This window comes from Lipotes vexillifer, unplaced genomic scaffold (genome assembly GCF_000442215.2).
Source record: "Lipotes vexillifer unplaced genomic scaffold, Lipotes_vexillifer_v1.1 scaffold644, whole genome shotgun sequence".
Lineage (NCBI taxonomy): Eukaryota > Metazoa > Chordata > Mammalia > Artiodactyla > Lipotidae > Lipotes > Lipotes vexillifer.
This window is the reverse complement of record NW_006783288.1, coordinates 3,217,370-3,227,717: the sequence shown is the minus strand read 5'-3', so window position 1 is coordinate 3,227,717 and position 10,348 is coordinate 3,217,370. Positions and strand designations below refer to the sequence as shown.

The 10,348-nt window shown below is 40.9% G+C and overlaps 1 protein-coding gene across 3 annotated transcripts in view; it reads right to left on the bottom strand.

Annotated features, from left to right (window-relative positions):
• TEK (TEK receptor tyrosine kinase) overlaps positions 1-10,348 on the bottom strand; it is a 105,730-nt gene that overhangs the window by 61,352 nt on the left and 34,030 nt on the right. The gene's annotated exons all lie outside the window — the stretch shown is intronic.

Here is a 10,348-nt window from a genome sequence, read left to right as displayed (position 1 = left end):
TCTTTCCCTTTCTCTTCTCATTTCCAAAGTTTCGAAGATAAGCAAATGGAATCTGTGCCTATTCTCTCCTCTTGGTGAATGTGGAAATACCAGGGATGGAGGTTGTTTTCTGGCTGCAGTGATGGTTGCTTCTCAAGTCTACATAAAATGATCAGGAGACTAGAAAGGTCAAGCACAGCGGGTGATGAGGGCTACTGGAGTCTCAGGGACCTTTATGTAGATGTAAAGTGATTCAAGTAGGTTCCATGTTATCTCATTTAATATTCATCAAATTCTCTCCTGGGAGTATGAGCCATGATCTCATTTTTAAATATAAAGAAATTAGGGCTCAAAAGATTGAGTAGCTTATTCTATCTTCCACAGCTATTGAAGTCAGAGCTGGAATTCAAATTCTCACTGATCTTTCAGGTCCTTAGCTATACCATGCCCTTTCCTACTTCAAAATCTTTGGACATGCTGATCCCTGTGCCTGGAATCCTCTTTTCCACTCTCTGCATGGCTAATTTCTCTCATCCTTTGGGGTCTTAGCTTAAATGCCTATCTCATGGACGTCTTCTTTACCTATCTTATCTATAATACCTACACACTCTCATCCCATAAAGATTACCACAGTCTGTGATTATTTTATTTGATCTCTCTCCTCCTAGATGATACATTCCATTAGAATGAGGATTGAAGCTGTTTTATTTGCATTGATTCACATAGGAATATTCTACCTATTCTCAGCATATAGAGGACTTAATAAATATTTGTTGGCTAGATGGATGGATGGACGGACAGATGGACAAATTTTATACCAGATCTAATTCAAGTTCGCCAATTCACTTGGCTCCCACTTGTTGAAAAATGAGGTTAAAAATGAAAGTTCTCTTCTATTTACAATAGCCAAGACATGGAAACAACCTAAATGTCCATTGACAGATGAATGGATAAAGAAGATGTGATAATATATATACACACACCCCATGGAATATTGCTCAGCCATAAAAAATGAAATAATGCCATTTGCAGCAACATGGATAGACCTAGAGATTATCATATTAAGTGAAGTAAGTGAGAAAGAGACAAATACCATATGATATCACTTATATGTGGAATCTGAAATATGACCCAGATGAACCAGTCTACGAAACAGAAACAGACCTGTGGTTGCCAAGGGGGAGGGGCGGTGGGGAAGGGAAGGAGTGGGAGTTTGAGGTTAGCAGATGCAAACTATTATATCCAGGATGGATAAACAACAAGGTCCTACTGTATAGCACAGGGAACTATCTGTATTCAATATCCTGTGATAAACCATAATGGAAAATAATATGAAAAAGAATATACCTGTGTATAACCGAATCACTTTGCTGTACAGCAGAAATTAGCACAACATTGTAAATCACCTATACTTCAATAAAATTATTTTTAAAAGTGAAAGTGCTCTTCTGAGTCTAAACTGACCCCTTTGCCCATATTTAAAAGACTCTTGATAATTACTGAGTTTATGAGGTGGGGAAGCAAATGTTACGCTTTTACAAAATGCTATAGAAAGGTGATCAGTGGTTGCTGAGGTTTTGGAGCTGACTGGTATTCATTTACCAGACCTACTTATGCCAAGCACTGTGCCTGCCATGAAGTCCTCATACAATTTGTTTTTGATGGCATTTGCCAATGTTTGATGTATACAGTGATGTTTTGAGGATGATCCTATTAGGAGCTACATTTTTATCTGATTCACTAGGAAGAATTTCAAAGTCAAGTCTTAATGTAAGTAGGAGTTGGCGTTGCAATATTTTTCTTGTAGTATTAACTCAGTACGCTGAGGGAAGAAATCTTGAGTAGAATGGGTTCCCAAGCCTGACCCTCAAGCATCTGTCTTGCTTCTAGCCTCATCGGTTTAACTTTAGGATTTCAAGGGAGGGAGCAGAGGTTAGGATGAGAAAAGCATCACAAGAGAGAATGAGCTAGGAAACCTAGCCAGTGGAATTACAGCCTCCAAAAATAACACCAGAGCACAGTTACCCATACACACACACACACACACATCCAGCCCTGCCTCTGAGTAAGCACCACCTCATCTCCCAAACTCACTCCTTCCAGGCATGTTCCCAGAGAGAGTCATCAAGAGGAAGGAAACACTGTAATTCTTTCAGCTCCAGTGGGATCCACCCCCATTTCTAGGGCCAGCTGAGTGATTTGCCAAAACCAAGGGCTCTGCTCTGAACTCACCGAACTGCATTAGCACTGGCCGTGGTTTATTTAATGACTTCAGGAAATAATAGAAAAAGCAGTTGATTTGAAAAGACAACCACACTGCATCTGTAAATTGTTTCTAGGTATGGGTCTAGATTCTTTTTCCTTTTGTTCCTCCCAGCTCTCTCCCTTTGCTTTCAGGGATAGAAAGGGAAACTGTATACTCTGAGAGTCTGGATTTGACTACCCTTTGCTACCCTTATTCAGCATGTCAGTTTCAGGAAGCACTCTTCCACCCATGAGTTCTCTGTCCTTTGTACTGCCACTTACAATAAAATATCAAAAGAATTTTGTACATGAGTTTTAGATACAGGAAGAAACACTTACCACGTTCCTGGAATGAATTTTTAACATCATCTGTGTAGCTTTCCTAAAACAAGAATCAGTATTTGTTCTTGTTTGCATATGCCCCAGGGAATTTCTGGAAGGTGATACAGGAAGCTAAGAACAAGGGTGACCCACTAGGGGAGAATGAGGTCACTGGGGGCGGGCAATGACGGGAGGAACACTTTTCACTGTATATGTAATGTATACAATGCTTTTGAACCATTGGAATATTATCTACACATAAAAATTAAATGTAAAGAAGTAAATGTTAACTGCTCTTCCCTTAAAAAGGTGCCTTTGTAAGGGAATCTAGAACCAGAGAAATACATATGTCTCTCATCATTTATCCCTACACTCACTCCAAATCTTTTTGGATCACATCCATATAATGCATTTTCGTTTTCTCTCAACTTTGGACTAGTAATAGAAAATGTGACATCACTCCACAATGCTGAGAAAAAACTTGGTTAAAATAAAATAGAAGAGGAGGGCAGAGGAGAGTGGCCAAACTTCACCTTTTCAAAAAGAAGAGAGAAGCAGAGGCCCTACTGCCACAGGCACAATTGTAGCCTGCGGCTTCTCAAAAGGGTTCTGCTACTGGCACAGTGAAAGGTGTAACTGCTACTGCGTGACTGATGCTACCCAGGAATCTGCTATTGGTGACATTTTCCTGAGAATAAATGCCAAGAGACAGAGCCCCCCTGGGCTTGCACAGTTATCCTTCCCCACACCAACACCTTTTCTTCCACTACAAAACTATCCCCTCCAAGTCCTACTGCAGACCGGTTTTGAGTTGTTTCACCACAACCACAGCCTAAAGAGCTTGGATCAAATTCATTAATTAGTTCAACTCATACTTCTAACATCAGGACTAAGAGTCTGCTGTAAGTAAGATGCATGTGGAATTTCATACATCTTAACATGTTTTGGGGATTGATATTTTTTTTCCTCGGCAAAGATCTCACGAACACTTTTCAATATTTGCATAAAAGTGTCTCTTGTTTGTAAGGAGATACTGGCCAATGTAGCACAGCATCCATTGGGTTAACAAATGACTGTTCATCACAGTTGAAGCATAACAATATTCTACAACATTGTTCTGCTCATTATGTTTTCTGTGTGCTGTACTGAACAGCATCTAACATTTTGCAGTAACATTTTCTCACTAAATCTCACTGTGGTGAACACAAAATGCTGCTTAAATCTTCTTTCTGCGTATAGATTTTCTTTTTTTTAATTTTAGTAATTTTTTTTCTCTTTTTTTGGCTTCATTGGGTCTTAGTTGCGGCACGCGGGATCTTCATTGAGGCGCACAGGCTTCTCTCTAGTTGTGGCGCGCAGGTTTCTCTTTAGTTGTGGTGTGTGGGTTTTCTCTCTCTCATTGAGGCGCGCCAGCTCAGTAGTTGTGGTGCGTGGACTTAGTTGCCCCACAGCATGTGGGATCTTAGTTCCCTAACCAGGGATTGAACCCACGTCCCCTGCACTGGAAGGTGAATTCTTTACCACTGGAGCACCAGGGAAGTCCCTGCATATAGATATTCTTATACTCAGTATTGCTTCTGTAAAAATAAAATAACACCCCTGAGGAAACGTAAAAAAAAAGAGAAATCCCCTAAGAAAGAATATAGAAAATGGACCAGGTGTGGCTGACAGGGACCGAAAATAAAACGGAGGCAGGCAGTCACGACAGACCTGGGACTGAGTCACGTAATTCTTTCTTAGAAAAACCACAAAAAAAAAAAACCCTATAAGGACTTCTGATTCTGCTAAGGTCCTACCTGGAAAAGTCCCTAATGAGAAGCTTGGATGACAGCCAATCATCTAAAACTTGTGGTCAGGCGGCAAGGGCCATCCAGTTCCCTTATGACTCTCCCAACCATGGCTTCTGCAGCGTCCCTGGTTTGCAAACCTTGAGAACAACAAAACTGTCCTTTCGGGCTTCCCTGGTGGCACAGTGGTTGAGAGTCCGCCTGCCGATGCAGGGGACACGGGTTTGTGCCCCGGTCCGGGAAGATCCCACACGCCGTGGAGCGGCTGGGCCCGTGAGCCATGGTCGCTGAGCCTGCGCGTCCGGAGCCTGTGCTCCGCAACGGCAGAGGCCACAACAGTGAGAGGCCCGCGTACCGCAAACAAACAAACAAAAACTGTCCTTTTGCTTCAAGATAACCCTGATTCTTTCCTGGGATTGATTTCTAATTTAGGATGACACTTTGAATAATGACCCATCATCTAAGACATGGAAATAGCTTTCTTTAAAAACAGTCATAGAAAGGACTCTGGACCTAAATCTACACCCATGTAATAGAACCAGACTGAATTAGAAATGAGAGACACAGTCATGCTTTTCAAACTGTGATTCAAGGACTTGTTATTTCTCATTTTCTAAAAAAGGTATTCCAGAACTTTCTGAGAGTGACGGAGGTGAAATTAACAGAGCGCATTCCAGATGTCCCCACATACATACACACTCTCACTGAGCAGCTCAACTTTCATCTGTTGGTTTTATATTTCAGCTCCACATAAATTTTCATTTGGGAGAAAGGAATTTGCTTAAATAAAACATATAAAACCTCAAAGGTCATCACTTTTAACAATTTTACTTTTACAGATGAAGAAAATGAAAGGTTAAATGAATAAATATCAATGAAAATACATGTCCCTGCCTCACAAAGTGCTGACTCCAATTAGTCTGCTGTGCCCCTCCATCCACATTCAAGTTCAGCACAGCTGCAGAGGCAATTTCTGATTAACACAGCTCCCCAACCTTTGAAGCACTTGCCAGCTAAGCGGAAAAAGCAGGTTAAATTACTGCAGAGTGTGGCTATTCCCTTGTGCTTCTTATTGCCTCAGAATTGTGGTGTTGGGTGGAGTTTCACTAATATGTGTTTGGAATAAGGTATCACATCTTCGGAACAACTGTCTGTATGATTTCTTGGAAGTTTGGTATTGACTATGTTTCAAATTTTTCCAAGGTGTCCTTGGTTGTCTCACTTTCCCAACAGCAGCAGATATCTTAGAGTTCTAAATACGTCAAATGGCAATGAGCACTACCTTGGCCAAAAGTATTTTTGAAATCAGGGGATTGGCAATGAACTGATAAGGTCTTGGCCAAAAGCATTTCCGAAATCAAGGCCCTGACACTGAGCAAAGAAGCAAAGACATCCCCCAAACTATCCAAGATTATTTGGTGGAACTGTTTGGATTTTAGTTTAGTTATTTTTTATGGTGTCTAGAAAAGGAGAATTCTCTTCAGTTTTAAAAAAAAAAATTCATTATTTATATGTCTACTCATCCGTTAACAAATTTATTGAGCACCTCCCATGTGCTAAGTTACTGTATTTGACCCTGGAGACACAACAATGAATAAAACAGATCTGATCTCAACCTGTATGTAATTTACAGGCAAATGTGGAAGACAGATATGGCAAACCAATCACATAAATAAATATAACACTGGAACCATGATAGGTACCATGAGAGAGAATTATAAGGTGCTATGGGATAGCATAACAGTGAACTCAATCAAACTTGGCTGGTGTGGAGAAATGGTTTATGAATCAGGTAAGGCTCCCTGAGCAAGTGACATTTGGCGCCTGAAGGAGAGTTGGAATTACCAGGACAAAGCAAAAGGGATATGAGAAGAGAGACAGGAAAGTTTTCCCCCAAAGGGTAACTACTGAGCAGGATTTTGAAGAATGAGTAAGTGTTTAATAGGACTCACCACTAGAGTGTTCTCTCTTGGTTAATGTCAACATCCTAAAGTTGACACCAATTTCTTTTTATCGGATTCTAAGAACTACAGGCACCATTTCTATGTGTCAACTCTATGTTCAAGTATTTTTCGCGTCTCCTCTCCCTTCTTGTGTTCCCAGAAGAAATCCCGTTCCCAGGCATGTTTCCAATATTTTAATCTTTTGCTTGTTTGTTTGTAGGATACTTTTATGTATGTAATAAGTCTCTGAGCAATAACTTCATCCTCAAATTTCCTTCAGAGAAGATAGTGGGCAATTAATGAAAAGATACCAACATGCACAAGCCTGGAAATAACCAAAGGAAGTTGCTAACTTTTTTTTTTTTTTTTTTTTTTGCGGTACGCGGGCCCTTCACTGCTGTGGCCTCTCCCGTTGTGGAGCACAGGCTCCGGACGCGCAGGCCCAGCGGCCATGGCTCACGGGCCCAGCCGCTCCACAGCATGTGGGATCCCCCCGGACCGGGGCACGAACCCGCGTCCCCTGCATCGGCAGGCGGACCCTCAACCACTGCGCCACCAGGGAAGCCCGAAGTTGCTAACTTTTTACATGCACAATTGGGAGTTAGACAAGGACACCCTTGATATGACTAGGCTGGGTCTCTCTAACAACAAACTGCTCTCACTCAGGAGTTGCTCCAAGCCTGTTTGCCCCAAGGGCATGCCCATTTCCCATCCCCGCCTCCCTGACAAACAGGACCCTCGTCCAACTGCTGGAGGCATCCCACCCCCCGACTCCGTGAACGCCAGAAATTTTCCATCCAGGATAAATACCGCATGTTCTAGTTAGAACATCAGAATTGCCACCAGTCAGTTAGCAAGCAAGTTTTTATTTTATACAGGAGTAGACACAGCATCCACAGAGTGAGACTTCACTAAATGCCCAGCACATATGCACACTTACATGCAAAACTCCATTTCTGTAAGGTGGGGTGGAGGAGGCATGGCACCATCAAATCAAGGATTGTTTAAACTGGAAAAGACTTTAGAGATTGCCTGGTACAAGCCTCACACTTTATAAAGGGCAAACTGAGGCCCATGGAAAAGAGACTGGCCAGTGGTCACACAAAGGCTAAAGGCAAAGCCAGCCCTCAAGTGTGAATTTCTCCCCAGGGCCTTTTCTGTCACCCCAGGGTAGCAGGGTAAATGGACAAACCTTTAATGTGAGGGAATTTGGAACGTTCATCATTTTGACAGGATGGTACCTGAAGAATCCTGGAGCTTGGCAGAAGCTGGGCCAAGAGAGAGAAGACATTGAGGAGAGGCAGCCAAAAAGCTGGGAAGGGTACAGGACAGAGAGAGTGGGAATTCCCAGAAATGAGGTTTGCCCACCTCATAAATCCCCGCAAGCCTTACAATGCTGCCTTATAATCTTTCCTATCACTTCGCCCCGAGAGAGGGATGCTCTCTAATTGAATCATATTCATCCACTGCCAGCAAATTTATCTGGTGTGAGAGGAATCCTTCTTCGGAGCCAGGCCGCCTCCTCTTTCTGGGTTCTTCTGCTTCAATCACCTGCCAAGTTCCCTTCTCCCTTCTGCTGCCAAAAGATGTGCACAGACGTACATACTCACTCCCACAACCAAATATCTCTATCGTCCAAGACAGAATTCAACAAGCTCTTTAACTCCTAAGTTCCCTGTTCTCCAGATCCCAATAAGGAAGGCAATTTGGGTTGATTTGCTTGCACAAAAAAGAGAATAAGAATAAGAATTTAAGAATAGCTTAAAGTGACAACTCTGAGAGCTATTGGAAGAGCAAACCAAAGAAGTTGAGTCTGTAATGGGAGAAGTTCAGGACCATGAACATTTCTAAGAGACTGACAAAGAAAGAGGGCTAGCATTCTCAGCAGGCTTCAGATTATACCCTGTCGGGAAGAAAGATAACATTGTTTATTACAGACTATGTAATAGGTACTATGCAAGGTGTTTTACAAACTTTGTGTGCTTGAATTCTTTGTGCACTTGAAGGAAGGGATTTATATTCCATTCTCTAGGTTAAAAAAAGAAACTCACAGATGTTCTGTAATATGCCCAGCGACAGACAAATAGAATTTGAACCCATGTCTCACTAAGTTCCATCACCAGTCACAATGCTTCACTCTAAACACCACAAGAGAATTCTACTTTGCCCTTTGTCCACTATTGTATCTCTAACAATTAGCACAGTGCCTGGCATATAACAGCTATTCAGTAATCGCTGATGAAGGAATAAATAAATAAATGAATAAATAAATAAATAAGCAAGCAAGCAAGCCTGGCCTTTGATGAGTGAATTTATTCAATAAACACTTACTTAATAAGTACTATGATCTGGGCCCTATGCTGGCTTCTGTGGATGAAGAAAAGAATAAAATATGGTTTCTGCCTTCAAGAAGCTTACAGTCTGGTCATCCAAAGGCATGAATATACACAAATCCATAAAGGAAAACACTGACAGATTGCACTATAGAAAATGTCAAAATCTTTTATAAAATAAATAGCCAACTGCAGTAGATTGAAATATAATGGTCACAATAATTTGCATTTCCTTCCATTGGGAAGTGAAATCTACTTCTTTACCCCCTGAATCTAGGCTTGGCCAGGAGACTATCCTTGACCAATGAAACATTAGCAAATGTGACAAAAACAGAGGCTTTAAAAGTGCTTTTCCCCTGGGCCTGCCCCCTCCTACTGCTCTATGGGACCCTGAGACCACCATGAGGAAAAGCCCAGACTATTCCACTGGAGGATGAGAGACCACATGATACAGACATGAGCCATTCATTCCAGCTGAGGCCCAATAGACCAACTGCCAGATATGTGCATTAACCATCCTAGACCATCCAGCCCCAGCCAAGCCATCAGCTGACTACAGAGATCGGCCAATCCACCCTAGATCAAAGAACTTTCCAGCTGACCCACAGAATCTAAGATATAATAAATGTTTGTTGTTTCACCATTACGTTTTCAGATGACTTGTTACTCAACAAAAATTAACTGATGCAATAATTACCATATGAAATGATAATTAACTTGACTACAAATCCCAAAACACAAACTAAAAGGACATCTCATTATTTGTCTATCAAATTAACTAACGATACAGAGGGTCATAATATCTAGTGCTAGCAGATAAACAGGAAGGTCTACACCGTTGGTGTAATTGATAAAAAGGCCAAATGGGAAAAATATTGTTATAGATAAAACTTAAAGAGTTAATATGTATAATACATAAGTAAATTCTATAAATTAATAAGTCAGTAGTAATTCACAGAGGAAGATACACAAATAGGCAACTGTAGTAAATTGGAAAAAATGGTCACAATATTTCCAATATTCCTTGGAAATGCATTTCTGGGACACGCTTGCAAATCTACAGTTGTAAAGTTACATATAAGCTAACCCTAATTCATCACTTATTGTATGTCAGGCACTTTTCCATGTGTGTAACATGTAATAACTTAATCCTCGTGGAACCTTATGGAATAGGCACTATGATTATCTTCATTTTACAGAAAAGGAGACTAAGACAAAAAGAGGTTAAATACTTGGTCATTGTCATACAAGTAATTAGTGGTAGAACTGAGATTCAAATTTAGGCACACTGATTTCAAAACCCACTCTTTTAATGATTAAACTGTACACATATTACACTGGTTCATAACAAAAATGTATCTTGTAACAATTCAGTGAAGAAAGTTTAGTCTTTTCAACAATAGTGCCAGAACAACTGGACATCCATATACCAAAAAAAAAAAAAGAGCCCTAAACTAAAACCTCCCACCTTGTACAAAAATTAAATGAAAATGGATCATGTAAAATGTAAAAATATAAAACTTTGGGGATATGGGAGAAAAATCTTCATGATGTTGGAGTTAGGCAGTGAGTTGTTAGCTATGACACCAAAAGTGTGATCTGTAAAGAAAAACATTGATAAATTGGATTTTATCAAGATTTCAAACTTTGACCTATGAGAGACACTGTTAAAATAAAAATACAAGCTACAGGGCTTCCCTGGTGGCGCGGTGGTTGGGAGTCCGCCTGCCGATGCAGGGGA